We start from the raw sequence: 27,528 nt of genomic DNA, 5'->3' as shown, positions 1-27,528 counted from the left end.
ATAAACAGTTTCTGCTAAAATCTTCATTCTTATCCATACTGCAATTTAATTTGGAAATCAGTAATAAAAAGTTAAGTTTTGAAAATGATAATGTGCCCTCCTGAGTAATTCATAGTTTAAAAATACGCCACAACGTAAATTATAAAATATTTAAAACTGAGGTCCTCCCTCTTACAATTAAAATACCCTGGACATAAACAACAAACATAGTAAGTCTCTGGAAGGTAGACAGAAGCCTGCTTAACTAGGAACCTCAGGACCTGAGGAACAAACAACACTACAGTGAATTCCCTGGGTTTTCACCTTGTCTCTCATATATCCCAGAAGAGGTTATGGTGAAACCAGTGACCTCAAACTGCCCGAAGGCATAGACATGAAAGATCCCAAGAAAAGCCTGTCCCCTCTAACCCTGTGGTGGCAAATCTTTTGGCTTCCCTGGATCACACTGGAAGAAAAATAATGTCTTGGGCCACATATAAAATACACTAACACTAATGATAGTTGATTAGCTAAAAAAAAATGCAAAAAACTTACATTTTAAGAAAGTTTACAAATTTGTTTTGGGCCCCATTCAAAGCTGTCCTGGGCCTCATGCAGCCCATGGGCTGCAGGTTGGACAACTTGATCTAACCAAAGGACTAGGAAAAAGGGGCCCTAGCAGAACAGAAAGTCCTTTAGACAATATTCACCCTACTCCAGTCAGCACCAAAGGAAAAACTGCTCTTCCCTCACCCTGGTGTTAGTGAGGCCAAGCAGGAGCTCAACTTCTTGTCTCACCAAGGAACAATAAGGCAAGGTAAGTTGACCTTCCACTTTCACAACCAAGTTGGTGCCAGTAGGGCTGAATGGGTAGGGGGACTGAATGGTGGGTAGCTGACTTCCACCCTTAACAGGCAGCAAAGGTAGTAGTGCAAGACAGTGCTATTTGCATTCCACTTTTCCTGTCAGGGAGGTACAGAGTGGACCTTCTGCTCTCACAAAGCAGCAATGAGCCAGAGCAAGGTAGTGTAAGTTGGCACTCTGCTTTTGCAGGTATGGAAGCTCTGCTTTTTCCTTCCTCAACTGTGTCATTAAAGTGACTTGAGAAACTGCAGAGGGTGACGATCTTTCAGAAATAATGCTGACTTTTTTCCTCCCTACCCTCTTCAAACCGACGAGAAATCAGTAAGTAGGCCTCATTCAAAGAGATACAAGTTTATCCTTTGTCAATCCTAACCTGATCTGCTGTGCTAAAACACAATTAATTACAGTATAAGTGGTTGTAAAGACAAAATAACCTTTTAAATTCGACTTTTAAATAAATCTTTAAAATGAATACCCAAACTAACTTCACTGAAACTTTTTAAAAATTAAATTAAATCGGGAGGAACAGATTCTCCCAATTAGACCTGTTACCATACTTTACATAGTTCATACATCACACACACTATCAATAATATTACAAACTATATAAGAAATGTAGCTTTGAGATAAAATAATTTTAAGTCGACTGTCTATTCTTCATTAGATAATTATCCATTTAGAATCTACTATGTAAGAACTCACCATGTATAAGACCAAGCGCAAGGCAAATTTAGTCATTAATCTTTAGAAAATTCCAATGGAGTACGTCTTGTGGGTTCCAAGATAGGAGGCTATAGACTTAGATAATTCTGTGTGCTTGTCCACAGTCACACAGGTAACGACTGGTAGAGGCAACTTTTAAACCCAGGTCATTCTAATTCCAAGCCCATGTTTTAACGATTCATTTCTTTTCTTAACAACTTTATGGTCATTTGCATAGTATAAAATTAATCCATTGTGTTTAATTAAATGATTTTTAGTGCATTTACAGAGTTGTGAAGCCCTCACCATAATTCAGTTCTAGAACATTTCTTTCACCACAAAAAGATCCCTTGCTCTCATTTCCCATTGCCACTCCCACTTCCAGTCAACCATTAATCTACTTTCTATGGCTACAGATTTTCCTTTTTTGGACATTTCATTATAATAAAATCACTCAATATATGGACGTTTTTATTCGGCTTCTTTCACTTCACATGTTTTTGAGATTCATTCATGTTGTGGCATGTATCAATATTACATCCTTTTTTATTGCTGCATCTCTATTAGCTTTATACTGCACAAATGATCTTATAATTGAAGAGAAATAAAAAAAGTATTAACATTAGGATCTGAGATCTTCTTACACTAGTGAAAAATCCTTATTTTGCACAACGTTTCTCTCCTTCCGCATCTTCATCATCTGAGTCTAGGGACCTTTTATCATTTAATGTGGCTTTCCCCAGAACATTTTTACTTGTTGTCTGCTTCAAACCTAGGCTGCACAGCACCACTGGAGTAATAGAGTATATTTTAAAAAGTGCTTCGAGCATGTTACTTTTAGATTCTCAATAGCTCCCAAGTGTCTGCAGAATTAAGTTCAAATTCATTGAGTTGGCATATCCAGACTTCCAGTCAAGTTCTTTTTTCCTTTCGTGTCTAACTTTGCATCCCTCTTCCTTCATGTGGTCAGATTTCTCTGACAGATGCTGTACATGTTTAACTCCTTTCCAAGTGTGTGCTTTTCCCTGTGCCTGTTACCCAAATAGCAATCCTTCCCCTCTTCTCAGCTTCTATCCCAAATCCTACCGCCTTTAATGCTTCATTCTTGTCTTCCCCAGCCCCATATTCTCTCTCCCTTCAACTCTTTAGCAATGACTTTCTGTATGATATTTTTAGCCTTAGGCATTCACAGAACCTGTTCATGAGTGAAAGTGTGAGTGAGACTCCTTCAATCTAGGAAATATATTTTCTGGTGTGAACGATTTGAGGGCAGGTTTCATGTCTGATTCCTTCAATGGGGGGTGGGGAGTGGAGAGGGGTACTTCCCATATCAATATTTTGCAATTAGTAGTACTCAAGAAAATTCATTGAATGAAAAATTTGTATTCCTTTACACAACCAGGAAAACGAATGCATGAAATAGTACTGACCAATGAAAGCAGCATTTTTTTCCTTTTAACTGTAAGGAATGAGGTGAACAAACATAAACTTCAACTTTACTATCAACACTTCAACAACAAAAGAGCTAAGAATAATTCCCAAGAAATGTGTGTCCAACCTCTTAGCTATAACATTAGACAAAGTCTTTTTTCAAGGGTGAAATGAAAAATGTTCGACACCACAATGGGGCTATCTAAGGGCAGCTCCATCACTGCCAGATATTCCAGTGCCTTAGCAAAGTAAGAGATGCTCAGGTCTAATATCCAATCTAGCAAGGCTTTCATTTCCTTCCAATCATAAAACAGAGGGCTACCCTGGAATAGAAAAACGACACAAGAAAGAACAATGACAGAGTTCTACTCCATGGCAACATGCCAAAGGCTTGTTTAAACATGGTCCTGGAAGTCAGGAAAAGTGACATTTTGTTATTGGTACTTTAACATATAAAATATCCTTCTAGATTTGTAATCCAGATTTTATATTTTCTCCTAATCACATTCTTTTCTTTTTTTTTTTTTTGGTACAGACTGGCCTTGCACCAAATTACAGAGAAACATACTGAAAAATCAGAAAATTTTTCTAACTTTAAAATATCAAGAAGGTATTATTTGTGCTCTGATACGTTTATTAAGCCATGGTTAGCTGGGTGCAGTGGCTCATGCCTCTAATCCCAGCACTTTGGGAAGCCAATGCGAGCAGATCACCTGAGGTCAGGAGTTCGAGACAGCCTGACCAACATGGCAAAACCCTGTCTCTACTAAAAATACAAAAATTAGCCAGGCATGATGGTGGGTACCTGTAATCCCAGCTACTTGGGAGGCAGAGGCAGGAGAATTGCCTGAACCTGGGAGGGTTGCAGTGAGCTGAGATTGAGCCATTGCACTCCAGCCTGGGCATCTCAAGGAAAAAAAGAAAAACAAAACAAAACAAAAAAACCATGGTCACTGCAACACCAAGTTTCTCACTAAGGAAGTCCACTCCATCTCCTGACATCTTTGTTTTTTGTAATGTCAACAACATTCTCCCAGTCCACCAAGCTTATATCTAGATATTACATTTTCTTTCTCTTCTCTGAATCCCCTCTCTTTCTTCAGTGCCTTTCCTACCACATCCTTTCCTTTATAGTTTGTTAACCATTAATTAATCCCTCTACTCATCAAAAGTATCTCCTATGTGCTGGGTGATGTGCTATATGTGGACGACTCAACAGCGAGCAGAACAGACAGTCGCAGTCCCTGAGGCAGAGCTTGCAGCCTAATTCATCTCACTTAAATTCTTTTCTGTCCAGGTGCGGTCGCTCATGCCTGTAATCCCAGCATTTTGGGAGGCTGAGTGCAAGAGTTGGAGACCAGCCTGGGCAACATAGCAAGACCTCGTCTCTACAGATAATTAAAAATTATATAAAATTAAAATATTCCTTTCTTGCCTTACTTCCTAACTGCAGTGTGTGCCTGGCACTGCTGCCTGATTCTTCTGCTATTAATAGTTAATCTTGGCCTTATGATCTTTGTGATTGCTCTGCCTCTGTATCTCTTTTCATGCAGAAAATGCCCTAACACCCATCTACAGGAATTGTAGTCCTGAAGAAAGCTCATTTCCCTCAAGAGACCACCTTCCCTAAACCCTTATTAATCTGCCCTTCCAGTTGCAATCTTGCCGTCCTTGGAGTTCCCATGACATTCTAATATCTTTTCCAACCTTTACCTTTCATCATCATCATATGCATAAATACTGTTATTCTTCACCCACTCCAATCTCTTAAAAGCTGGACCTGCATCAACCTTTGTGCATTATATCAGCAGGAGTTTGTTCTGTTACGAGTTCATAAAACATGAGGTATTTTATAGAAGACTTCATTGAGCCTAAAAATACCAGATAAAATTGAATCATATAATCATGGAGGACAACATATTAATTTCATAACATTCTCCTAGTAACTATTCAATACTGAAATATAATGGTTGAAGATGTTATTCCAGGTCTTTTAAAAAATAATGAAAACTAGCACACTTTTAAAAATTAAGTATGCTTTTGTTTATGGTAACATGGGATATAGCCTTTGGGTGAGTCCTGCACATTTCAGTTAGCCCATCTCTAACCTCTGTGTGACCAGAGAAATTCACTTAAGTAACTGTCGCCTAAGTGAAAAATAAATGTCTTACAACACTAGCCCATTTAAGCACCTAATTACAAGGTCAGTCAAAAGTCAACTTGTTCTATAACAGATTGCTTTCATCAGTGGCTTCTTGTCCACCCAGAGCTTCAGTTAGGATGCCTCCACTCTTGGGTCCTGGTATGCTTGGATGCCATAGCCCTAACTTTGTACTAAGTCTCCTCAAAATCTTACTGACGCAGAATTTGGGGTAATTTGGAAAAGGACGTAAGTTATCCTTACATAAACCATTTCTCCACAGATTACAAATGAAAAGTAGCATTTTTCCATTCTTTTTCTAAAAATATAATCATTGAACACTTTCTGGTTCTCTTAAAAATTCTTTAAAATGAAATTTCAGGGTAAAAAGCTATGTTATCTTTAAAGTATTGGCTAAATTGTGAGGCTGCTCCAGCGAGTCTGTTTCAAAACACACTTCAACAAATGTGGATATATGTAAGTTATTCTTTTGTCATGCTGTCAAAAAACTTAGTACTTCTTTTAATATTTATTAATAATAGCGAATTTGCATTGTGGGCTTTTAGTGAGAAAAGTTTAATGACTATTTGTATTTTTCTGTGGCTTAAGTGTCAATCTTTGCCCAATTTCTTCATCTACTATTTATCTTTCCCTTTTCAATTTGTGTGAGTCCCTTTATATATAAAGATATTAATACTTTATTGAATATTATAAAGATTTTTTTCAAGTCTGTTATAAGGTTGTAAGTTGACTTGTAAGTTTCTGAGGTTTTTTACAATACAATTTTTTTAAGTAGTAAAAATATTCATTTTTTCATGTTTTTTTTCCGAAATTATACCTCTTAGACCTTTTGTAACATGATTACTAAAAATATTATCAAGTATTTTCCTTTAGTAATTTATCCCTCTACATGTCTAGTTTAAAATTTTTATTCATCTGAAGTTTATTTTTGTGAAAGGTAGAGAGTAGGGATATAATTTTATACTTTATACAAAAATCACACTTGGTTATACAAAAGCCTTTTATTAACTTTCCTCTTTGACTTTAAGTGCCATCTTTAACAAAGAGTAGGTTATGACGTGCTCATTCCTGGACCATCTTTTTTTCTCCATTTATTTCTTTCTCTGTTCTTGAACTTGTACCAAGTGCTACTATTTTACTGTGTGTGTGTTTGTGTGTGTATGTGTGTGTGTGTAGATAAATATGTAGACAGATAGATAATATGTTTGACATCTGAGAAGGAAGAAGGAAGTCTCCAGCCATCATTCTGCTATTTTTTAAGTTTTCTTAGCTCAATTCACATATTTGTTTTTCAAGAAGAATTTTATAATCAACTCATTGGTTCCTAGAAACGCACTAAGGAGATTTTGAAATGGATTGTTATCAAATATATAGAGTTGTGAGTATGGAAACCTCTAAAATAGTGTCCTTTCCCTCTGGGACTTTATCATTTTGTTAAATTAAGGCATTTTTGTGTCTTTTAGTAATTTTTAAAATATGGTTTATTATGGCTCTTGCATATTTCTTATGAAATCTATTCCTATTTATTTTCTTTTTAATGACTATTATGAATGGAATTTTAATTCAATTGTACATTCTAATTGGTGTTTTCTTATATAAGTACATCAGTTTTGTTTTTAGCCAACTACCATGCTGAACATTATTTTTCGTTTTATTAGGTTTTCTGATCTATTAATATTTTATAAGCAGAGTGTCCACTATTACTCTATTTGAATAAAGGTAATGCTTTTCTTTCTTTCCATCTGTTTTTTCTTTTTCTTATATTTTGGCATTTGCTTAAGGTGTTAGGAAAAAAGTTAAATAATAGTAGAAATGGTAGATTACTGTAATTTTACTTGGTATGATTACTACTGCTATTTTAAAAACTCATTTGATTCATATATTTTCTTGATGTTGAATAAGTTAAATGGTTTTTCTAGGTCCATTTATGTGAGTAACCACACTTCTTTAATCCCTGTAATTCGAAGTTGATCTATGCGGTTGTATTAAGTACATGAAAGAAGAGTGACATTATAATAGCATAAACTACTAATAATTATATATTAGCATATAGTCCCAAATTGCTTCCCCATCAAAGATTTTCCAAAAGTAAAACTAAAATAGTATGTATTGGAAGCTTAGTTAAAAATCTAACCAGGGAAGATCTTTATGTACTGATATTGAAAGATGTCTGCCAAATATTTTTGACTTGACAAAGCAATTTGCAGAATAGCTCTATAGTATCTCATTTCTATGTAAAAAAATATATATACATGCACACACCAATGTGTGCACACATGTTTTACTTCATATCCAGAAAGGGGCACATGAACAGCATCATAATAATAGAGCCTAACACAAGGGCTGTGTTTTGAAGAGTGAGAGACGTTTCTTTATTACTTTATTATCCATAAATGTTAGGGTCCTCTCTGCACTGTCAAGCATTCACTTCCTAAAATTCAGCCTTAATCCATTAGTGATACATGAAAACCGATACAGCTACACAGTATTTTGGAAAGTCCTAAATTACAACATAAACCATACCGGAAAACTCAAGTTACTCTATATATTACTGGCATAATATCCAGGAAAAGAAAATGCTTTTAAATTTTCCCCCTTCAAATACATCAAGACATGCCATCTACTTTAACTGATTTAATACCCATACCACATAAAAATTTCATGCAAAGTACAATGTAAATGCTATTTTCCTTATCTACCTTCCTGTCTCTGAGGGCTGTTTACCACTGGGATCCAACTTATTCTGGAAACTGTGCTACCTCCCTTAAAATACATATTTCCATTAGTGATGGAGAGTCCTATATTGGTTTACCTCTTCTTTGTCCTCTTTCTTAAAGCTAGTCATTTTCCTAATCTGTAAGCTTCTCCTTTGCCACTGCCTTGTCCATTTGAAGATTCTAAAGTAGAAAATACAAGTTAGAAAAAAAAGCGAAAGAATTCTTCATAAACATAATGATCAATTAATATTTATCCAGTGCTAAAATTATTTCATACAATTTTTACCTTAGAATTATTTAGCCTAAATAATAGAACTGAAAACTGATACAGATATTGACTTAAGAATTCCTTGGTTTATGAAGATTTATGACATAAGGCATAATGACTGCCTAGTCTCCATTCCAGCAGCAAATTAATTAATTAGTTAATTAATGTTGTAATAACTGCTTGTTGAGAATACTTTTATTAAGGAAGTCAAACCATCACTCACAGTACACAGACACGCTATGAGGAATTTTTTTTTTTTTCTGAAATGTCTCTCCTTCTGTCCTTGAAAAGATGGTAAAGCTTAATTCTCACCTAAAATGTTAAAAGTCCCTAGTTGTTCTGAAGTCCAAAGCACCATGGTTTCTAAAACAGATGGGAGCTGGCTTGAGACATGCTCCTCATCAAACTTTCTTTGGGGTAACCAAATACAATGCTAAGAACCTGGCCACAATAAAAGCAGCTGGTGAACGAGAGCCTGAATCTGGTCTTTTCTAACTCCTCACATACCTAGGGCTAGTCTCAGAATAATCCCAGATATTGTTTGCTTAAGTTAAAAACTGAAACGTACGTGTATGTATGTGTGTGTGTGTAGAAAGAGAAAGAAAATAACCTGCTTTTCAACAACTTACCATTTCCATGATCTAACCTAGAGTACCCTGTCTCAAAAAAAAAGAAAGAAAATACATTTTCATAGAATCACAATATCACCTAATTTAATTTTACATATGCAAACAAAATATATAAAAGACCATTTTATCCATGAAAAATGTATACGGTAACATACTTTTTATATACTATTTGAGCCCTCAGTCAGAAAATCCAAATCAAGTTTAAGTTTAGTGTTTAATTGTAAATGCCAAGCTAATATTGTTTTCTACTGTAATTACTTCAGGAGTAAATTTCTGTTGTGATTTGATGAAAACAGTGTATCCATCAGTCTTGAAATCAAATGATCCTTGAGTAAATTTAAATATTTGAGAAGGTATCCATATTTTAGATAAGCACAAACAAACACAAACCAAAAACACAAACTACACCTCCCATATACGACCAGAAATGTGAAATAAGATTTTACTACATCTGTGCTTGCCATTAGGAAAGTCTCTGCTTTAGTCTATCTTTTCTTGGTGCTAAATAGTTTTTCTTAAGATGTTTAAGGAAAAAAATCGAGACATTGAAGAGCTCGTTCATATTTCCCCATGGGAATTTTATCTTCATTGACAGAAACCAGTAACTCCTTGTTAAAAGATTTTTTTAACTGATTAAATAAAAAATATTTACAAAGATCTGTGCTCATACTGCACCAAATATACGTCAGCATTTGTAACAAATAATTTAATTTCATAGGGAGCCATAAGCATTTAGGTGTATACTAGCTATGAGAAGTATGTATCTTGCAAAGATATGAAAAATCTGGAAACCATTGGTGGAATAATAGGAACAAAAAAAAATCCCAACAACGTGTAAATCAAACAGCAAGGTGTAAATGAAAGTGCCAACCATTCATTTTCAGATTCTCTGAGCCCTAGGTTGCTGAAGATTGTTGTTGGCAGTAAAACTGTCTCCTTCCATCGGGTCGGGTGGAGAACAGCATGATTGGCAGGGCAAATAGAAGACAAAGGAGAAAGCCTTCAATCTGCAGCTGATGCACAGGAAGAACATGGGGAGCCGAGTTTACAATAGAGACATTACCAAGCTAATGGCACGGGCAATCATGGGGCCACTACGCATCTTGGGTATCAGCAGGGCATCCATTTTCAGCTAAGTGTTAGAGGACCTTTTTGCTTTCTCTCGCCACTGCAGGGGTAAAACAACTTAGTGCGTGAAACCCACTGACTGGTAATAAATTACTATATTGGATACTTTTTGTTTTCTTTCAGCAATGACTTTACTGTGTATTCTTGCTATCACTATCAATTAAAGTGGAGCCTGCTTTAGTGAACTGTATCTAACTATATATCAGCGCTGATGCTCCAATTGCTTTGGCAAGTATCACAGGGTCAAGAGGCTCCTTTGACCTTTATCATCTAAGTCTTTCTGACCACTCACTATTTGAAGCAATCTCAGCTGAACAGATGGACACTTTCTGCGACATTATAAAGCCCAGAATATAAAAATAAATGAAATTGTGTTTCAGGCTTCAAACTGGTTTATGCCTGTAAAATATTATTAGTGTGTTTACAAAATCTCCAGATTTAAAGTGTATAATCTGACTCTGGCTAATGGACAAATTGCTCATTTCTTTTTTAATTATAGGTTTTGTGTTGTAAGTGTGAAGAATAGCAGAATTTTGTAAAGCAGTTCTCAGGGTTATCCAGTTACATTTTTAATGCATATATCAATAAACCATTATAAAATGAAGGGTGTCATTTACTGCACAATGAACCTTTTGCATGTTGGTTTTTAAAACGATGTACTAAGAAAGATATGCCAAACACAGAAAAACTAAAACTGTAAATGTTGGATGAAGTAAAAGTTAAGATTTTTATTTGCCTTAAGCATGATTTTTCTCTTAAACTATATCATTTAACTGCTAGGAGATTCTGGTATTTTTGCATATCTAAATGTAAAAGGAAAATGATTAAGCATCAGCTTTATATTCTTTAATCCATTTGTGTTAGTATATCATACACGGTTATTTGAGTATTTTGAAATTGCTAGATTAACCTTAAGTAGGACATATATATTTTTTTCTTCATTTAACTTAAAGGTTAGTCTCCTTCAAATAAAGTGATCGTGTAATTTATTGTTCAAACTAGGCTACTTTTTAGTGTGAAATGGTGCATTATTAATAATTACCTTGGAACAAGAGACATGAGCCAAAACTGTCCCAGTGAACCTGGATGTATGATGACCCTATCTCACAGGAATAAGGTGATGATTTGGCTTATTAAAAAGCATCAGTGTTTCTGTAACACTTAAAATGTGACTATTGTTCTGTAAATCATAACTATATCTCTGTACATCTACTTTTTAAATGACTGCAAAGAAATTCAGTTCCTTTTTAAACTCTCAGATAGTTTATTTCTACTTCTCAAAAAACTTCTGATGTATATAGCAAAGGAAAAATAACCAAAGTCCTAATTATAAAAATATTGCTAGATTGTTTGAAATTTTTACATCTCCTACTTATAAAACCCCTGCAACTCGTATTCTCTTATCATATTTCCAAAATAATCTCTCAGCAATCAACTAAATTTCTGTGATGCAGATTCAGTTGCAGGTAAGTGAGTAATAATACAAATAACGGATTTAGAGGTAAAGAAACTGCTCATCATTTTTGAAAAATGTTGTAAGGCCAAGGTAAGGGAGGGAGTGAGGGATAGATGTAGAAAAGAAAGAAGGTAAACAAAATTGCCAGAGGCCAGAAGACTGTTTCAGGTCACCGTGTATTGAGAACTGTTTAACAAACAAGAGACAAAAGCTAGGGACCAATGTATTCTCCCCAACAAAAAGAACCACAACCACAAGTGTGTCCCCAGCTTCTAGAAAGGGATTGAAACCAAGTGCCAGCTTTAAACTTTCATGGTTTTATAAATAATTCTGAGAAATAAATGTACAACAAAATATCCTCTCTAGGAACTGAAATACTGAAATGATAGAAAACGTCAAATAAAAGCTCTGGGACAGTTAAAAAAAATGGCAAGGAAAGTAAGGTATGGCCAAATAGTTGTAATAAAAAGTAAGTCTCATAACCAAAAATAAAAAAGGGAATAATTAAGGGTCTTTGTTGTTAAATTACTGAAGTCAAAATATTCCCCAAAATTGTAGGGTATTGCCTGTGCTAGAGACAATATACAAAGGATTATCCTTTCTTGGTACAATGCAAAGGTAAGGACTCCATTAGTCCTATGGCAGAGACTCCAGTAGAAAGCTTAGTAAGTCTGACCAGATCTCAAGAATAAAATGTGAAAAATCAGAATTATTTTTGTGCACAAACCGATTAGAAGATCATATAACTCCATGTGAAAAATGGAAAAGATGTGTTCAGTTGTTATGAAATCACAATAGTACAGAACATGAAATACTAACTCAGACACTAAATTCTGAATTATAGAAGAAACTAAAGGTATTTATATACATTCATAAATTTAAAAAAAGTAAGATAAGCAAAGGACATTTGAAAGAGATTCATTACTTAAAAATAGCTTTTGCTATATTATTTTTGCCTTTAATAAATAATACTAATACTGTTTACAAAGTATTCAATAATAAAGATAATCAAAAGAAAATCAGATCATCCATAATTATAACACCTAGGGAGATCCTTAACTTCCTGAAGAAGGAATCTAAAGAGAAACCACACTTTTCCACAAAATTTCATATAATTTTATATAGAGCCCTAGAAATTATCTGTGCAATCATTAGTATTTTTTTCCTCTCTCATGCTCCCTCTCCTCAGTCACTGGTATTTTTACCAAATGCTTACAGTTCTCCACCTTTTCCCAGCATATGGCTTCTGCTTCATTAGCTTTGTCTCTGTGTAACATTGAAGAGCAGAGACCCCTTCTGACCCCAGGTTGGTACACTGAGTGAATAAGAAATAATAAACTTGAGTTGTTTTAGCCAATGAGATTTGGGACACTGTTTGTTACTAGAACATAATATGGCCTATTCGGATGTAGATATTTTCCAAATTCATATCAATGTATACATGAATAGATAGGTGGAAACAAGAGAGGCTTGGTGACTGATTCAATGTCATATAGCCACTCATTTAATCAATGCAACTACTGAAATGCCAAAGTCGAAATTAAAACCCAGATTGACTACTCCTAGTCTAGTGCTCCTTCCACTACATGAAATATGACTTCTCATGCTTACGTGCATTATGCTTTCCCTGGAAACTAGTAGAAGACACAGAAACAAATTCCCCTTAACTGTCCCACCTCTGACAGATGGCACGTCTGTTTGAATAGACATGTCATAATCCAATTTTGGTCTATTCTGCATCCTATAAAAATTCAATGTCACCAATAGAATAAAAGTTCTCAATATCAAATTTAAAAAATTCATTAATAAGCCAAATTTTACGTAGCAGGAAAGATACTTGTCTCATGTGTTCTTTAAATAGCAATTATTTCCTTCCATTTGTTTTCACCTCTTTCTCTATATGTTTTTGTCAATTAAGATAACAAGTATGTGTTACTAAATTACTCTGTACTCACCCTCCGGAGATGAAAACTAATTAAAAGAGATGTGGTATGTACATGTAATTTTACTTACTCCAAACACCTTTGCTTCCCAACTATGACACTGAAATCAGTAGTATCATGCTGATGCTTTCTAAACATCATACTAACAAGCTTATAATTGGCCAAGAGGTCAGGAAAGGTATAGGTCTGAAGTAAAAACAACTTAGCCAGAATTGGCTCACCATTAAGTAGACCAAAGGACAAATTTTTTTTAAATAGTGCTTCTCCTCTTTTGAGGGGTTTGTATGTGTATTCACATAACGAATAACCAACCACAACACTTATTTTGGGTATATATTTGTGTGGCCACCAGATATTTCAGTCAATTCAATTCAACACATACTTATTAAATTGAAATCAATACCCAGAGAGTATGCTCACTGAAAAAAAAAGTATATAAAATTTATGAAATGTCTCAGAACATGAGTTCTTTCAAACAACCATACCACAATAACTTCTCACATGTCTAGCAACTGATTGACAAGATCAAGCTTGTAGACTACCTTAAAAAAGTAAGAAGCAGAAGAAACAAGACAAAAATCTTTGAAAACCCAAAAGAGAGTTTACAAACCAGAGCTCCCAAATTGAGCAAAACCAGTTATAATTTTCAGCAAATAGGGAGCTTTATAAGAAAATCTATTAATGACAATAATAAAATATAGTTCTTTCCAGTGGAAAGCTACCACACTCCTCTTCTTGTGGCCTATTATACTCAATTATAACACAATCTAATCACAGTACTGCCTATTGCAGAGGTCAAGAAACAATGACCTGTAGGCCAAATCCTGCCTACCACTTCTTTTTGTAAAGAAACTATTACTGGAACACAGAAACACTAATTTACTGATGCATTGGCTATGGTTGTTTTTGCATTACCAATGCAGAGTTGAGTAGGTGTACCAGAGACTGTATGGCCCACAAAACCAAAAAAATTTGATATCTGATCCTTTGGAGAAAAAAATTGCCAACCCCTGGCTTATTCTAAATTAATGGGAATTTTAAATGTATGCAAAATATTTTTTCTGGGCAAAAATGCAATATAAATATAAAGAAAGCAATTTTATGTGTTAAATCCCCTTAATTCAGTTGTTATGCTTTAAAAGAGGACCCTATCTTAAGTCTGTATTGGTTGTTTTTGTTACTCATAAGATTTTCCACCACAAATACAAATTGCTCCCAAAAGTCCAAGTCCAGGAATTCTTACAACTCTATAGCAAAAAACCCTAATAATACAATAAAAAAAACCAAGCCAAGGGTTTGAATAGACATTTCCCCAAAGAAGATATACAAATAGTCAAGAAATATATGCAAAATGCTCAATATCATTAATTATCAAAGAAATGCAAATCAAAACCACAATGAGATACCACCCAATACCTTTCAGGATGGCTATTATTAAATGAAAACAAAAACAAAACGAAACAAAAGTCAGGTGTTTGTGAGGATGTAGAGAAGTTGAAATCCTAGCACACTGTGGGTAGAAATGCAAAACGGTGTAGCTGCTTGCTATGAAAAACAGCATGGAGGTTCCTCAAAAAATTAAAAATAGAACTACCATATGGTCCAGCAATCCGACTTCTGGGTATTTATCCAAAAGAATTAAAATCAGGATCCTGAAGAAGTATTAGCCTATGTTTATTGCAGCATCACAATAACCAAGATGTGGAAATAACCTGAAAGTTCATTAGCAGATGAATGGATAGAGAAATTTTGATATATACATACAATGGAATAATATTTAGCCTTTCAAGAGAAGGAAATTCTGCAATATGTGATAACATGATGAACCTTGAGGACATATGCTAAGTGAAATAAGCAGTCACAGAAAGACAAATATTGCCTGATTACACCAATATGCAATATCTGAAATAGTCAAATTCATAGAATCGAAGAGTAGAATTGTGCTTGCTAGGGGCTTAAGTTATTAATCAATGGGCATAAAGTTTCAGCCCAGTAGAATTAATAAGCTTTAGAAATCTGCTGTACAACATTGTACCTAGAGTCAGCAATAACGTATTATACTCTTAAAAATTTGTTAAGAGGGCAGATGTCATGTTAAGTCTTCTTACTAAAATAAAATAACGAGTTGAAGTCCAGGTTCAAAGACTTCCTTTTATTTTCTGCAGGGGTACAAGTCAGAGTTACCTTCCACTGCGTCTCACTTTATATTCCACCTCCAGTCATATCAACTTCTCATTAACCTCCTACTTGTTCCCCATCTTCATATTCTGGGCTTTTGGACCTGCTGCTCCTTATGGCAAAATCTTATTCATCCATCAAGATTTAGTCCTAATATGACTTCCTGCATACCACAGACAGGGTTAGCCTCACCATCTAAAGGGGTTCCTCCCACTGGCACTTTGGGATATAGGTCAACTAGAGCACATATGTCACACCATGGTTTTTGCCAACTTGATGTTAAAACAAACAACAAAACAAAACAAAACAAACACCAGCTAACAATTTCTTTCTCTTGCTTCAACTAAGCAATGGACTCCTCTTCCAGACACACTCTCTCCTCTAATTCACTTTTGTTTTTCTTTTTACAAAGCAAACAAAATGACCTTTTCAAAACATAAATCAAATCCTGTTACTCCTTTTGAGTAAAATCGTGAAAAGACTCCCTTTAATACTTGGAAGTCAAGCTTCTTCCTTTGGATTATTGCACCCAATATATTCTGTCCGTCCCTCACTTTTCAATATTGACTCTTAATTCTCCCTCCCCCATACTCCTCTTGAGTCACACTGGCCTTTTTGACTTCATTGTCTACATCAAGCTCATTCCTACTTCAGGCCTTCTGTTGTAGCTGTTTGCTTTCCTTAGAATATTCTCCCCTCTGAAAGGCGGGAGAATCTCTGGTTCCTTCTTGCAATTCAAACAGTATAAATCCTACCTCCTTCTCTGATGTTCTCTGACCACTCAGGCTATAGTAAACCCCTAAGACTGTCTATCAAACTGCCCAACAATAATTCCCTGCAGAGCCTTTATCATTATCTGACAGTCTTGTTTTGTTTTGTTTTAATTACGATGTATCCTCTCTTACTAGAAATGTAAGTGCCATGGGCACCATGATCTTGTATCAAGAAGAGTGCCTGGTACATAGTAGATGTTCAATGAATATTTGCTGAATGAATAAAGTATACTGTTTTGCATTCCATGCTACAAAACTTACATAACATGCAGACACAGTAATTCTTTGTTTTCAAGGAGCTTTAGGCCTAACTGAGAAAAAAAGACAAATAAATAGGGGTAAAATAATTAGGCAATCTATAGTTTTGTTTTTGTTTGTTTGTTTGTTTGTTTGTTTTGAGACAGAGCCTTGCTCTATTGCTCAGGCTGGAGTGCAGTGGCGCGATCTCGGCTCACTGCCACGTCTGCCTCCCAGGTTCAAGCAATTCTCCTGTCTCAGCCTCCCGAGTAGCTGGGACTAAAGGTGCGCGACACCATGCCGGCTAATTTTTTGTATTTTTAGTAGAGACGGTGTTTCACCATGTTGGCCAGGCTGGTCTGAAACTCCAGACCTCAGGTGATCTGCCCACCTCTGCCTCCCAAAGTGCTGGGATTCCAGGAGTGAGTCACTGCGCCCAGTCCATAGTTAATTTATTAATTGTTTAATCACTTCTCGGCCTTCTGGCTAAGATCAAATGTAGCATCTGTTTTTATCCGTTTATGTTCAAGGTAAATTGTGCATGCACATGCTGTAGTCTAGGTAGGATTTGACCAGGTAACAGAGCATCTCTGGTACGTGAGACTGGGCAGGAAGAAATGTGGAGAATAGAGTCACCAGAACCACCCACGTGGAAGAGCACTGGTGTACCAGAAATTACGGAAGAGCCTTGCCATGGGAATCTAAATGGGGTCTTCAGAGACAAGGAAGAAGAACAAATCCTATGAAGCTCAGTTTTTCCTGGGGCTGCTAATCCAGTATACCACCCTATGTTCCCACAATGAGCTACCTAAAAGCATTTAATGTCATACATGTTGAAACGTAATCATCCCTCTCTCCTCCTTATCCTCTGATGAGAGGGTGAGTGAAGCAATTTTCAAATGATGTACAAAAGCAGGAAGCAATGTTTGCTACTTGGGGGATGCAGAATTGTACTAGTCTTTGCATCTGGGAAATGAAACATAAATCAGGCCTCTTCATATTTATTACACTTAAATTTCTGAAAGTTATTACAAACCTGTTGATTAGATTGTTGCTGGCTTCAGGGGTTTTGTATTGAGGGAAGGGCTTAGTAAAGTAATTATTTCGGGGAAGTAGAGGCTACTGATATACAATGCAATCCTCAGGCTATTTTTGAATGCTTATTTTAGACAACTTTGTTATTAGAAAAAGAAGTCTAAGATTTAAGGGCAAGTAAATGGGGTAATAATATGCACTTTGTTGGTATAACAAGCCATTTTAACCACATTTAACCTTTTAATCTTCCTTTCTGAGTCTTTATCTAAGCTCTGTTCTATGCCCACCTTGCCCAAAGTGAATCATTTCTCCCTAATATGCTGGGCATGCTAAGTTTCATCACCACTATTTAGTACACTTTTTCTTATAAACTTTTGAATTAAATGAGACTGGTGTCTAAATATCAGTGGAGGTTGCTGCTGTGTTTCAACGGCCTCTTTGCTATTATTGACTATTTTTTACTAGGTCACTATCCTCTGTACAATCAAGTCACATGTAAACCTGATTTGGACTTAAAGCAATTGGGTGGCAAAATAAATACACTTTTTTTTTCTGTCAGTCATTTATATTTTTTTCTCTTACAATTCAAAAAAGGAAGCATTCTTTACTTTCTTACCATCTATTCTTCATGTTTTAGACTTCAGTCGTTTTCAGTTCATGAGTTTATTCCACAAATATTTCTGAATGTCTTCCATGTGCCAGATATGCTAGGTGATGAGAATTTCATGATAAAGTTATAAAATAGGTTTAGCATAACTGTAACTGTCCCCTTTGAACTTATACCGTAGTAGAGGGTAGAGAAGATACAAAATGAAATAAAAAGGATGCTGAGAAAGAGAATAACAGAAAGTGGGCTGCTACCTACATAATGGTAATCTGGCATCGAAGTTAGACCTCAAGGTGTAGAATTGGGGTGAAAATATTCTGGCAAAAGACTAACATCAGTGGAAATACGAGTTTCTTTAATGAGGCCAAATAGTTGGGGATTAAATATCTGGTCATGGGACTGAACTGTAGTTGACGTTTTTCATCTTTTTTAATGTATGATTTTTGATTTTGGTTTTTATTACAAGGATGAATGCAACTCAGATTAATAATAATGGAATGCTCATTCTTAGTTTCTTTTCTTTCCATCATGCTTGTGGAAGCTAAAAATAATATTTCACAAACAGTTATGTGAGTTCAATAGACTGGAAATTGTTATGGCTGAAGAATACGTGAAAACCTTACAGGACACCCCCTGCCCCACATGATAAGTGTCAAACTCAAATTTATAACTCCAAAGATATTCTTGCTAAGAAAATAATAGATAGAGTTCCTAGTTTAGGAGATATAATACATTTTAAAATAATAGTACTAAATAGAAATTTGAATTTTATGAACATTCTGAAATATTAAAGTGGATATTTCCTAGGTTTTGATTATCTATAAATATACCCAGTCTGGAAATCAACACAAAACTACCAGTGGATAGTAAAAATCAATTAGAGTTCTTTCCCAAGTATCACTCATGAACTACTGACAAAACCTGCACTAATTCTCAAGTGAAGAAACTTTTAATTATAATATGATGTATATGTTCATGCTGAATGAAATTCAGTATATCCTGAAAACAAGAATTAAAAGCAACCATACTAAATGATTTATCAAGACGACATCAGGTAACCACAAGAGGGCTGCAAAAGATTTAAGCGATATGATGTATCATTCATACATAATGAGGCTTTTGTAGATTATATTACTTAGTCCCATTTGTCTGTGAATTAAACACCGATTTATTATACGCTTTATACAGATAGAGAAATAACGTCCCAAATCCTTAGATGTTATTCATTAGTGAAAGATAAACAGATTTTGATAATTATTTCCTGTTACAAAACTGAAGTCTGATAAAATATAATAACTCAATGTTTTAAAATACAAGAACTTGGTCCTAGAATTAATGGACATAGAACATTAAGTGAAGGCAAAAAAAAAATCAAGTTGTGGCCCCATAGCTGGGCCTTTGTGGTAGGTGCACAAGAACAGTGAAACAAACCATCATCTGAGGTTATATGTGTGTTATATGCGCACTTCCTCACTATGCAACTCATTGCATTTTCCGTATCTAATCTCAGTTGCTCTCTTGATTAAGATAGAAGGGTAGACCATTTAAATCAGATGTATATTGAGGGCATAATTTGTCATGATTAATTGAATTATCATAAAAAGTGAAAATTTTGACAAAGTACACTCAGAACTGTTAGTTTTCTGCCTCTATCTTACTAATTCCATCCTTGTTAGCACCAGAAATTTAATGACTAAAAATATGTCTCAAGATATTTTAAGCTGATAATTAGCATACATAAATGTTAAAGTCATAAAAGAAAGATACGCTTAAGAGATCTTGGCCAGGCGCAGTGGCTCATGCCTATAATCCCAGCACTTTGGGAGGCCGAGGCGGGTGGATCACCTGAGGTCAGAAGTTCGAGACCAGCCTGGCCAATATGGTGAAACCCCATTGCTACTAAAAATACAAAAATTAGCTGGGCGTGGTGGCGCACACCTGTAATCCCAGCTACCCAGGAGGCCAAGGCAGGAGAATTGCTGGAACCTGGGAGGCAGAGGCTGCAATGATCAAGGATTGCGCCATGTCACTCCAGCCTGGGTGACAGAGCAAGACGCCATCTCAAAAAAAAAAAGAGAGAGAGATCTTAAAGACAATTTGTTACCGTCTATCAACTTGACTTTATAATTGATCTGGTTTAATAAAAGATAGGTAATTAACAATTTTGGACTGACAGTCATATAATGAAAACTTTGTGAAAGTTCAAGATTCAGGTATCCTCTTAGATTTGGGGAGATGTCAACTGTCAAATAATTTTCTCATTTGAGCTCAAGATAATCACACATGAAGAGACAGAACCCATACTATTCTTTCCATATTTTGCCGTATGATTACATGATCAATGTCATGCTATGGTTATTGTAAAACAGATTGGCCTGAGAGACAAGAAAAAGGAAAACAAAACATCTGCTACCAGAGAATCAATAGAGAAGGCCACGTTTTATATAACGACAAGAGACCTCTAGTGGGAGCTAGGAAGAAAGTAACGAAGATGGGCAGGACTGTGCATTTTGTAAGTTTTTTTTTTTTTTTTTTTTTTTTGAGACAGAGTCTTGCTCTGTCGGCCAGACTGTGGCACAATCTTGGCTCACTGCAACTTCTGCCTCCCGGGTTCAAGCAATTCTCCTGCTTCAGCCTCCTGAGTAGCTGGGATTATAGGCACATGCCACCACGCCTGACTAATTTTTGTATTTTTAGTAGAGATGGGGTTTCACCATGTTGGTCAGGCTGGTCTCGAACTCCTGACCTCGTGATCCGCCCACCTCGGCCTCCCAAAGTACTGGGATTACAGGCGTGAACCATGGTGCCCGGCTTTGTAAGCTTTCTTAATGGCTTTCTAAAAGTCATCAGGTTTTGGGCAATATGCGAAGACATAGAACAACTACAATTTTCAGTCCCATTTGATTGTGCATGGAGTTAAATATGTGCATAAGAAAGCCCCTGCTGCTCACAGCAGCTTGTTAGGATCATTTTTATATCCGGCAGGAATAATCACACTTGAACCAAAATATTATGCAGGATATTTTAATTTAGGATTAAAGCTGTTTGCAGAATTATATGAGCTATATAGTATGAAGAAAATTACAAATAAATAAATGTTATTTGGAGATGCAGAGAACTGGTGGTGCCTTCAGGGCATCACTATTAAAACAGAATTCAGAGAAATGGACAAGAATGTTAGCTGGATGTATTTGTTTAATAAGTTCATGCTCTTAGTTCCAATAAATAAAGATAAAGGCTTAATACATTTTGTTTTTAATAGTATAGGGGAAATATTCCAGGAAAATGAATGCTCTCTTTTTTGAGAATTGCTTCCTGTTAGTTTTTTGCATTTGCTGCTCTCTTAGGGCCAGTTTCAACATAAGTCACTGGTACAGAAGTAGTGCTCCTGTTGGGATTGCTTTAAATGGGTCCAATGGTACTCTCAGTCAATAAGTGATATTACCAGCTTTCAACAAGAAAGATTTTATTCTCCTCCATTTCTTTCCAGTTATAAGCAACTAATACTTTGAGTTAACATTTGAATTCTACAAACGTCATTTTTTTTCCAGAAAATACCATCCAGTGCATTAGTCATTAAAAAAACAGAATAGAAACACATTTTAAAGAGGTAACATTTAAAATCATTTTAATCAGAACCAACAAGTTGCTCAATAACAGAGCATCCAAATCCACTGGAGTGAATTTGGACCCCAGTAGATAATAACCTCTTTAAGTAGGTGGAATAGGGTCATCTTTTGGGTACTACAAGAAGCAGGATCTTAACAAATTTTGAGAGGCTACATGTTTTTAAAAAGGAAAAACAGGCCTGGCACGGTGGCTCATGCCTGTAATCCCAGCACTTTGGGAGGCCAAGGCAGGCAGATCACAAGGTCATGAGATCCAGACCATCCTGGCTAACACAGTGAAACCCCATCTCTACTAAAAATACAAAAAAATTAGCCAGTTGTGGTGGCGTGCGCTTGTAGTCCCAGCTACTTGGGAGGCTGAGGCAGAAGAATCACTTGAACTCGGGAGGCACAGGCTGCAGTGAGCCGAGATCACGTCACTGCACTCCAGCCTGGGCAAAAGGGCGAGACTCTGTCTCAAAAAAAAAAAAGAAAAAGAAAGAGAAAGAAAGAAAGAAAGAAAGAGAGAGAGAGAGAGAAAGAGAGAAAGAAAGAAAGAAAGAAAGAGAAAAGAAAAAGGGAAAGGAAAAAATAAATAAGGAAGAAAAAAGTCTAAATAAGCTAAATAGTTTTGGAGGCATAATGTATGAGCATGATTACAGAATTCATAGGTTCTAAAATATCTATAAAATTATTAATGTAAAGGAAGGCAAATGTAAAGATGTGCTTTAATAAATTATGCTAACACAGTCCCTAGATCAAGCTAAATACAAAATTAAAAGCCTAAAATGTTTAATTTTTCTCCATGTTCTATGTTAGAACCTCCCCCTTCAAATTAACTGATAATTACAAAAAGAGTATTTAATCCAAGAAGAAAGTTATAATCTTAGATTTCCATGTCTCTTATAGGGTTAATGAAATATTGTGGGGAGAGAGAAACTGAAATGAATCTAAAGCTAAGTTTAGTACTAAATAAATGATATAAATATTTATTCAGTGAAAAATCTTACTTTAGAAATAATGGAAGAGAGAACATTTTTTGAAACCAGCTAAACCCAAAGCAGAACTAACCCTTTCTCTGGTATAAATCACGGTTGCCTATCAGCAATTATAAAAACAATAACGCCGACCTTGAATCAGCCTTAAAGGTCTTCGCTCACAATTATATTATCAGCTTTATGAATTTTCAGTTGCTATCTCAGCCATAAATTCAATAAATGCAGAGTTGATCAGTAATAGGAAGATAGCTATTTTAACAGCTGACTTCATTGAAAAAGGCATTTGAGAAAGTACACATTATACTGGCATTTTCCATGTTAAAAAATGCAGCTTTTTCAAATTCTGCTCAGTACACTTTAGATGAGGACTTATGTCCTCTCAGGAACAACAATAAAAACTAAAAATCAAACTCAGCCAAAACTAGAAATGATTTAAATAAATTATATCTGCAGTCCTGGGAAAGCAATAGTCAGCTAAAAGATTTTTATACCTGGAAATTTTTTTACATTTCAAGACTTTACCTTGGAGCATTTTTTTCTCATCTTAAATATATAGCTTCACTTCCTCTCTGTATCTTGAACATAACAGCTTGCAATGGTAGAGAAACCCAATCAAAAAAGAGCCCTGTGTGTAGTTATTGTAATTAACAGATTCAATATCTATTACCGCCAGTCAGGTATCATAGCAACCTTGCAGTGCTGAAAACTGCTTAGAAAATTCTTCAAAACCAGCAAGACTCTGCTTTCGGAAAACAACACTGGGGACATGACTGGCTGTCAACATCTGTGGGTGTTGCTATGGGCACAGCCACAAAGAACTCTGCCATCTATACAAAAAGGTATACACACGGAGAAGAGGGGAGGGACACAGAAGATAAATTGATAAGGAAAATCAAAAAGAAGAAATAATTGGGCTGGCAGTATACAATAGGCACACAGTTTTGAGTCCATGTTTTACACAAATTCTTTTCTATTGACGCTAGAGAATCCAAATTAAACTTAACTGTAATTGTGACTAAACATGAGCCAGGGTTTGGAAATAATATCTGAAAACTCTCCATTTGTACCCTTTATCACAAGTCTTAATTTGAAACTTAAAGTGAATTACAGTTAAAATAATATTTAAACTTCCACTTGTAAACCCTTAATAGTCGTTTATAAATCTACAGAAGAGAAAAGAACAGGTTACTATGAACAAGAACCCAATATTGATTTTTCGGCAATGCAGTAAGGCATCTCCATTCTATTTGGCTGCTGTCAAAGCCACTCTTTAACAGCTGGAGTCAAATTGCACTATTTACAGCAAGAGCCCTTGTCAAGTGGACCATAAGTATCCTAACAATACACTATTCAAATGGCACTTTGCCACACAAATTGCTGACTTGATGAATAACCTATGTCAATGACTAAGGCCAATATAAAAGTTTCATTTTTATGAGAGGTTTTACATTCACACATTAAGTAAGCTTTCTTTGAAGAACTATTAGGCTATATATTTCAGGCCTTTGGACGCTGAAAATAATTAAAATCTGTTTAAATACATCGAGGGAACTTGACAACATTAATATGGATCTGGTGTTAACTACATTTGTCACACGAGTCAGAACAGAGTCCTTCTGTTGCTGGCACTCCCCACCGGCACGTGCTGCACAAAGCCAGACTTCAGCTAGCCTCGCACCATGAAATAGGAGCATTCTCCTTTTGTGCCTCTGATTTACATGGCCCACGAATGTTTAGATTCAAGCCAGGCTTTGAAGTCCTGTGAGGAAATTCGGAGTTGCTTCTGGGTGCGAGGTGGACAGCTGGAGTCATTTAATGGTGCATTTCCTACTTTTCATAGCCACTCAGACCTTCTAAATTAGTTTTGAAACAAAGCTGTGACATATTCCTCATAGTTTTCTTCGTGATTGAGGGAATATATGAAGAACAGAAAAAGTTTAAACTCACGCCACAAAATGAGAAAAGGGAAATTCTTCATAAAGCAGTTATAAAAAAAAGGATTAGGTATTATAGAAATTTTTAACTTACAGTATGTAAAATTACCTATTTTACATCTATAAAACTCTTATGATAAAGTTACACACTCAGCTGTGTAAAAAACTCTTACGATAAAGTTACACACTGTTTATCTTATAAAACTCTTATGATAAACAGATATACACTGTCAAAAACTTGCATCACTTTATGTGTTCAAAAAGCAAATGACCTTGTAGATTTCTCCCCTAACATTTATTTCTTTATTCTATCTTCCTAGGCTGGCTATTATCATTTTAGGTACTACAGTTTTAAGTTGAGATTCACCAAATCAAAATACTTAAAACAGAAATCTTAATCCAACGTTTACAGAGGAAAATGACTATCCGTTCATCAAGTGTTTGAAATGTAAAATAAAAATCTATTTTCTTTTAAAATTATAAAAAATTGATGTAAAATATTTTCCACATTAGAAAAATAGTTCTATGCTGCTTATTATATTAAAAAGAATAAATCAAAAATTTACTAATCAAAAAGGGAAAATTTTCATTCTATATGGATGATTTAGCCCTATATGATACAATTTATTGTTTTAAAATAAAGTTGTTCTTTTTTATAGTTATACAAGTTTAATATTAAAATAAAGATGGTTTAATAAAAACCATGGTAACATGTTTATTGCCATGATGAATTATTATTTAATACTTTTACAAGTATATTTTCAGATGGTATTTTCCAGTCTTACAATTTAGAAACTATACTAATTCTATTTTGGTTATTTTTTGTGTCATAAAATATAAAAGAACTAACTTTTCATTCTGATAAGGTGATAGGTAGTAGCGGGATCAAATTTTCAATTGGTGGTCTACCAATACACCAGCTGTTTTTTTACAAGAGGTATCAGAATAAAGCTCTAATAAAAATTTTCAGCAAATGGTACCAGAGAGACATCACCATAAGGTCAGCTAAAGGTTAAAAATATATATAACCATATTTCTAGAAAGCTCAACTAGAATGTAAATAATGCAGTGCAGTCTTTATTTATAAACAATTTTATATGCTTAGATAAAGATGCACATATAAGTGCATTATTTAAAGAAAATTCCATTAAAAAAATTCCAACTAAGTTGGGAGCCATTACTTACAAATTTGTTTCTCTACAAAGGGTGGTTTTCCAAACACATATGAGTTCCTGGTTTCTGTCACAGATTAGATTTGACATAAGCCCTTTTGGATTACATTCCACACAGTGCAGAGGTTGGGATAAGTTGTTTCATGTAAAATACAGATATGGAGGGAAAAGGGAGGTGTTGCCAATTTCTCCTCAGACCTCATGATCTCCAAGTCTAGTAAAGACTGTCTAGATCATAAATTGGCAAACAACAACCAATGCATCATCTCTAGTCCACTGCCTGCTTTTGTAAATAATGTTTTTATTGGAATACAACCACCCTTGTTGAAGAATTGTCTATGGTTGCTTCCGTGCTCCAAAAGCAGAGTTGAGTACACATAGCAGCAAAATTCTGGACCGCAAAGCCAAAAATATGTACTATCTGGTCCTTTCTTAGCCTATTTTTGTGTTGCTATAAAGGAATACCTGAGGCTGAGTAATATATAAGGAAAAGAGTTTTATTTGGCTCCTGATTCTGCTGGCTGGAAGACAGGACATCTGGTGAAGGCCTCCGTCTTCTTCCACTCATGGCAGAAGATGAACCAGAGCCATGTGTGCAGAAACCACATGGTGAAAAGGAAAACGAGAGACAGGAGAGGGAGGAGCTCTTATTAGCGTCCAATGCTCCTGGAAACTGATAGAGCTCATGCACTCCCGTCCTTACATTAATCTATTCGGGAAGGATCTGCCCCATGACCTAAACACCTCTCCTTAGGTCCCTTCTTCAACACTGAGGAACAAATTTCAACATAAGGTTGGAAAGGTTAAATATCCAAATCATAGCAGGTCCTTTACAAAACAGAAAAATAACTTATCCCTGGTCTAGTTCATCATTGTCCAATACAAATAGAATGCAAACCACATTTGTAATTTTAAATTGCCTAGTAGATACATTAAAAAAAGGAAAAAGAAATGGGTGAGATTAATTTTAATAATATATTTCATTTAATACTATATATCCAAAATAGAATTTAACATGTAGTACTAACCATATTTCAAATACTCAGTAGCTACAAATGTTTAATGGCTACCATTTTAGACAGTGAAGCGCTAGCAAAGCAAACCAGAAGGAGCTGCTGGGAGACCTATTCTACAGAAAATCAGTTTTAAAGAAAAGACATTTCCAGGATACTACAATGGGCCCCAAATAATAATCCACTTTACCCTTTTATTCATTTTACAGACAAAAAATGCAGAAAAAGAATTTAAAAGCAACTAACCAATCAACAAACAACATAGGTGTTTTTCCCTTAAAATATGATGAAGCTACAAAGATTTCTGTAATATATAGATGATTTTAGGGTGGTTGTTTATTCTCTACTTTGATGCTAAATTCCTTCCACTGCAATTTAAACAGGTTCTATCTTGTCTTATCCTTAGATAAATCTAAGAAAAGCAGTTCCCCATCACAAACATGATATTGTATTCCTTTAAATCCTTTATGACTCTGACTTTCCTTTCCTATGCCAGAGATATTCTTTGTCTAGCAGCACAAATTCAACTCCTCTAGCATTTCGAATTGGAATTATTTTCAAAATGTTTTGTTGTATTTGTTTTTCCCTTGTAAACTTTTCCCCAGATCTATATGCACTTGCTTCAAATGCAATAAGAAGAAATAAATACAGCATTCTAATAAAGTCCAAATGTTGCCCAACTCAAAAAGCTCTGC

At 35.3% G+C, this 27,528-nt stretch overlaps 1 protein-coding gene and 1 pseudogene across 1 annotated transcript in view; one reads left to right on the top strand and one right to left on the bottom strand.

Moving 5' to 3' along the window:
- The window catches only part of WDR72 (WD repeat domain 72), a 211,937-nt gene that overhangs the window by 118,762 nt on the left and 65,647 nt on the right, over positions 1-27,528 (bottom strand). The gene's annotated exons all lie outside the window — the stretch shown is intronic.
- Positions 16,933-17,056, top strand: LOC115835776 (annotated as a pseudogene).

The sequence above is a fragment of the Nomascus leucogenys genome, chromosome 6 (genome assembly GCF_006542625.1).
Source record: "Nomascus leucogenys isolate Asia chromosome 6, Asia_NLE_v1, whole genome shotgun sequence".
NCBI lineage: Eukaryota > Metazoa > Chordata > Mammalia > Primates > Hylobatidae > Nomascus > Nomascus leucogenys.
This window is presented reverse-complemented; position numbering and strand designations above follow the sequence as displayed.